Raw genomic sequence first — 6,000 nt, 5'->3', positions numbered from 1 at the left:
ATTGAAAATGTGAAAAGGAGCAAATTAAAACGCGCATAACATGAGGAAGACCTAAAAAGAAATTTACCCAAACCTCCTAAACACTGCACAGCAATGAGGACCGGATTGAAACAGTATTAAAATATGCAGTAAAATTTAAAAGAAATAATAAATTTAATTTAAAAAACCCCAAAAAGAAAAGGACCAATCGCGCAAATGGCCCCTTTTGAACCCTTATAAAATCTCATTTCAAAACCCTTTCTCTGCCATTTTTGTATTTGCCGCAGCCTCCCTTCCACCATTTCAGACCCATTTCTGACCGGCCACAACGATGACGACGGCGCCACGACGACGCGCTACCACCGGTAAGAACCCTTTTCCTTCTTCTTTTTATTTATTTTTGTTTTAGGATAACAAAAGAAAAACAAAATAAAGTGAAAACAGTAAAAGAACAGAACAAAATCTGTTACCTTCCAAAATCGTTTTCTTTCTCTTGTATTTCTTGTTAATTCATACAAAATTTTTGCTCCAATTTCTTGTTTTTATCCACCCTCTCAATAATTTTCTGATACAAAAATGTAAACCCCCCTTCTCTCTTTCTTTTTTTCTTCCTAATTTTCGTAACGTCCATTTCTATTCTAACCCTCCCTTTTATTTGTTGTTCTTTGTGGTTTTATTGCAGGTAGAATGCGAGGGATCGCTGAACGTGGGTGATTGTGACGTTGGGTGATGGGGTCGTTGCTGCAGATGGAGAACGTGCGAGGATTTGCGGTTTCTGCTTCCATTGCTGCTGAAAACACGTTGTGGGCTATGGCTAATTTTGGGCCAATTGGGCCAAATGTATTTGGGCTGTTGGTTTTTAATTTGGTGTATTGGGTCATTGGGCTTTAGGATTTTGGGCCCCGGGCAATAATTGGGTATTACAGCTGCCCCTCTTTGCTCGTTGTCGTGTAACAGGAACAGAGCAAAGACTAAAACACCCAATTATGTCCGGTTTTACTAAGCCTCGACTTCTTTAGTGCTTCTTTTCTTCAGGTAGCATCATTCCTTCCTACTGCATCTTCAGAGGTTATAAGAAACAGTGCTTTGATCCACTCCACTACAACGTCAGGGAGATAGGATTCGTACCTTGTGGCTTCTCAAAAGAACAAAATTTACTATCTGTAGTCTGCTCCACTACAACTTCAGGGAGATAAGATTTATAGCTTCAACTTGTTCTGCTACAACTAAAAAAATAAATCTTGACGTGACCTGCTCTATTGCAATTTCAGATATATGAGATCTGTGGTTTTAATCCATTCCATTGCAACTTCAAGGAGATAGGATTAGTTACTTCTGTCTGCTCCACTGCAACTTCAGGGAGGTAAAATCTGCTATCTTTGACCTGCTCTACTACTGCTTGGGGAGACAAGATCTGAAATCTTCAATCAATTCCACTGCTGTCTAGGGAGATAGAATTACTGGCTTCAATGTACTCCACTGTAACCTCAGGGAGGTAAAATCCGCCATCTTTAATCTGCTCCACTACTGCTTAGGGAGATAAGATCTGTAATCCTCAATCTATTCCACTGCTGCCCAGGGAGATAGAATTACTGGCTTCAATGTACTCCACTGTAACCATAGGGAGGTAAAATCTGCCATCTTCGATCTACTCCACTACTGCCTAGGGAGATAAGATCTAAAATCTTCAATCTATTCCACTGCCAACTAGGGAGATAGAATTACGGCTTCAATGTACTTCACTGTAACCACAGGGAGGTAAAATCTGCCATCTTCGATCTGCTCCACTACCGCTTAGGGAGATAAGATCTGAAATCTTCAATCTATTCCACTGCCAACCAGGGAGATAGAATTACTGGCTTCAATGTACTCCACTGTAACCTCAGAGAGGTAAAATCTGCCATCTTTGATCTACTCTACTAATGCCTACGGAGATAAGATCTGAAATCTTCAATCTATTCCACTGCCAACCAGGGAGATAGAATTACGGCTTCAATGTACTCCACTGTAACCACAGGGAGGTAAAATCTTCCATCTTCGATCTACTCCACTAATGCCTAGGGAGATAAGATCTGAAATCTTCAATCTATTCCACTGCCAACCAGGGAGATAGAATTACGGCTTCAATGTACTCCACTGTAACCACAGGGAGGTAAAATCTGCCATCTTCGATCTGCTCTACTAATGCCTAAGGAGATAAGATCTGAAATCTTCAATCTATTCCACTGCCAACCAGGGAGATAGAATTACGGCTTCAATGTACTCCACTGTAACCACAGGAAGGTAAAATCTGCCATCTTCAATCTGCTCCACCAATGCCTAGGGAGATAAGATCTGAAATCTTCAATCTATCCCATTGCCAATAAGGGAGATAGAATTAGTATCTTCGATCTCCTTCGCTGTCGATGCAGGAAGGCAAGATCTGCTACTTTCACTGATCTGTTCTCCGGAGAACATGATCTGTATAATGAACCTAATTATGCCTAATGATTAGGATGGCATGATCAAAATGAATCAAATGCTCCTAACTAGACATGTGTGAATGGTGTTTGCATGAATGCAAAATTTTACTCTCCGAGAATGATCCCGCTTAGGTTGTCATTACTCGAAGTTTATTAAAGTCGTATCACTGACGTGCTACAACGTCTTTTGTTCGGATCACATCTCCAAAGAAACGCTTGATCAAATTGCCCCTCACTGTAAACCTCAAAGATTCACTGGGATGCAAAATTTGTATTATCTTTCTCCCGCTGTAACCCAAGGGTAGAAAAATTTGGTCTTTTCTCAATCCTCATCTATCGCAATTCAGGGATGCAAAATGTGAAGCACTTTGGTCTTTCATACCAATCTCAGGGTGTCATACCAAATGCCTATGCACGAATGAAGGATTCTCCTTTCCGAAGAAACCCCTTTTTATTGCTTGGTGATTATTGCTTGTTTGTTCATCTAAGCCTTGCCACCAACCTATCATCCTGTCATTTTGTTCAATCAATGTTTTTGACAACAAAATCAAAAAGAAAGTCCTAATTTAGACTTTTCCTTCTCAGATTTCCAACCTTTAAACCTGGTGCGTTCTAAACAATAGTCCTGTTTCAAGCTCCTATATTGTTTAGAAACTTCTAGAGTAATATGCAAAACTTCCCTTGTGAAAGTTTTATTAGTCCATCAATCATTATTCCAATGCAACATGCTTGCAAAAAGGTCATAACAATGGATAAGAATAAAGTTAGTTTTGAGCATAGTTCGAAAGGAATAAATTATCAAAAATAGTAAAGAAGGATAACAAAGAAATTGATTGGGAATGCGCATCTTGGAAAAGAATGAAGTATTCCAAGAACAACAAATTTAAAATAAGTAGTATGGAGACGAGGTGCCCCAAATGTCGCAGCTTGAACTTCTCTGTACAAACTTCTTGAAGACCATTTTGAGTTTGACATGTGTTTAGGAGATCTACATTACTCTGTCAATGCCCCAAGATGTCGCGTACCCTTTCCTGCTGACTAAGGCATATCAAGATCACAGCATGCCCCATTTTAATCAACATTTGAGCTGCTCTGATTACCTCATGCCTATTCTGATCAATATTTGAGCCGCCCTTTTCGGGTTTTCAACTCAAATCCCCTTTGGTCTAAGGCGCCATTTGCGGGTTTTCACCTTAGCCTCTCCATTTTACTTTTCCAATTTTCATTTTTTCACTTTTTCATTTATTCATTTTTTTTTCTTTTTTTTTGCGACTCAAAGTGCCCTTTGCGAGGTTTTTTACCTTGGTCCTCTCCTTCTTTAAGCGAAACATTTCTTGACTAAATCTGAGTTTACAGGATTAGACAAGTTTTTACTATCCATCTCACTCAAGATCAGTGCTCCTCTGGAAAATGTCTTCTTTACAACATATGGACATTCCCAATCTGGCACTTATTTTTCTCTAAATCTTTTTGTAGAGGAATGATCTTTTTCAATACCAGGTCTCATTCGTGGAATTCTCTAGGACGAACCTTTTTTGTTATAAGCTCGCATTATCTGTTTTTGGTACATCTGACCGTTTTAGCCTTTTTCCTTCAATTAAGTTCAACTGGTCGTATCGAGATTAAATCTTCATCCTACTTCAGCTCAACTAATACCCGGAGAAAAATAATTTCAACTTCAATGGAAAAAAAATCGTAATAAGCTAAAGAGAAAGGCATTGCCCCAGTGGAAGTTTTTTTGTTTCTTTTTGTTTTTGTTCTTTTTTCTTTTTTCTTTTCTTTCCCCTTTTTTTGTTTTTTTTAATTGAATCTGCACTCATAAGATTAGGCAAGTCCAGGTCATCCTTTTTGATCAGAGTCAATATTATTCCAGATAAGGTCTTCCTCGTAAGATATTCCACTTTTATTTTGTATGCGAAAAATCTTATTTGGTATCAGGTTTCTCTCATAGAGCCTTTTGGGGCGAAACTATGACGAGAAAATTTTAGATTTTCCTCTTCAATTAAGATGAAATCCAACAAAAATACGGAAAAATGACAACTTGACTTCAACAGAATAAGCCAGAGAAGAAGGTATTGCCCCGGTAAAGAATTCTAACTGCATCGTTCATGATATGTATCTTGAACATACTGAAAATTGTTAACGTTATGTTGTTGCTCAGATTACAATATCTGTGCTTAACCTGGGCATGTCCTGGTATGACCATGCGACGACATCTTTGAACCATTAAGGTAACTCAACAAGGTCTTGCTTTGTCTCTTCGGTTATGCATATTCCCTCAAGGTTACAATCTCCATTGTCTCCCCATGAGGTAAATTTGTTTCTCTTCCTGTTCTACCTTCCTCAACAAGTCCGGAGATAGACCATGATCTATGTCATCTTCCAAAGTCATGAGATCCCTCTAAACACATGTCTTGTTCAAAAAGAGATTCTGAGTCTGTAGCAGTGTCATTCATGTCATTGATATCTGGGGGCCCATAATAAATACCAAAGAATATACAAAATAATGTATAAATTTATGAAGAACTATCTGTACAATATGATTATGAATGAATGAATGGTGTGGAAGAAAATCCAAAAGAATGAAAGAATAACTATTCAGACAGACTGAAAGAATATTGGTTCAAAAATGAATGCAAAGATGTATTTTATTAGAATAATGACGTTTAGACATGAGCCTATTTCACAAAGGAATTTCTATCAATTTTAGGCTAAAAACAACAAAAATGTTTCAAACATTACTCTAAATAAGCTCTAAAAACTACAGGGGTCTCTTCCGCAATCCAAATTGCTTAGAACACTCTCAAATTTATAAGGGCAGACATCTAACAATGCCCTTTCTTCAGTTGTGTCTTCATACATGTCATTGATGTGAACGCTTCCCAACATCTCTTCATACATTGCATTTTACCTTATTGTCAATCATGATTAGGTAGCGAATTTTCTGCACTGGATGAGTCACCCAACTTGACAATACCCATGTTGATGAATTTTTCAACTAGCTTTTTGAAGGTAATGCAATTCTCTATTGAGTGCCCCGTAATTCCCGCGTGGTAGTCACATTGCGCGTTCACATCATACCACTTAGGATAAGGAGGTTGTGGAGGTTTTAAGTAATGAGGAGCAACAACATGCGCATCGAACAAGCTTTGATACAACTCCTTATAGGACACCGAAATTGGTGTGAACTAGAGCTTCTCAGTACCTGGCTTCACACCTGATTCTTATCTTGATGAACCCTGCTAATTAGTAACCACCTTTCCTGGCTGATTCACCGTAATCGATTTGCTGTACGTGTTCATACTGTTCACCTCATTTTCTTTTTCCCTTGGGGCTTGCTTTCTGTTATTTCCTCCAGCATCAATCTTTCCGCTCCTAATAGCACTCTCAATCATCTCACCACTCATAACTATGTCAGAAAAGCTTTTTGTGGCACTTCCCAACATATATGTGATGAATGGGGCCTTCAACGTATTTATAAAGAGCATCACCATTTCTCTTTCAAGGAGCGGTGGTTGGACCTGAACTGCAACCTCCCTCCATCTCTGAGCGTACTGTC

At 38.6% G+C, this 6,000-nt stretch overlaps 1 long non-coding RNA gene across 1 annotated transcript; it reads left to right on the top strand.

Moving 5' to 3' along the window:
- Positions 1 to 224: 224 nt before the first annotated feature.
- On the top strand, positions 225 to 904 carry LOC107903506 (uncharacterized). The gene is made up of 2 exons (XR_001685824.2): positions 225 to 344; positions 662 to 904. It is a non-coding gene; the product is annotated as an uncharacterized lncRNA (long non-coding RNA).
- The last annotated feature ends 5,096 nt before the right edge of the window (positions 905 to 6,000 follow it).

This window comes from Gossypium hirsutum, chromosome D05, assembly GCF_007990345.1.
Source record: "Gossypium hirsutum isolate 1008001.06 chromosome D05, Gossypium_hirsutum_v2.1, whole genome shotgun sequence".
Lineage (NCBI taxonomy): Eukaryota > Viridiplantae > Streptophyta > Magnoliopsida > Malvales > Malvaceae > Gossypium > Gossypium hirsutum.
The sequence above is the reverse complement of the archived record's forward strand: the minus strand, read 5'-3'. Positions and strand labels throughout refer to the sequence as shown.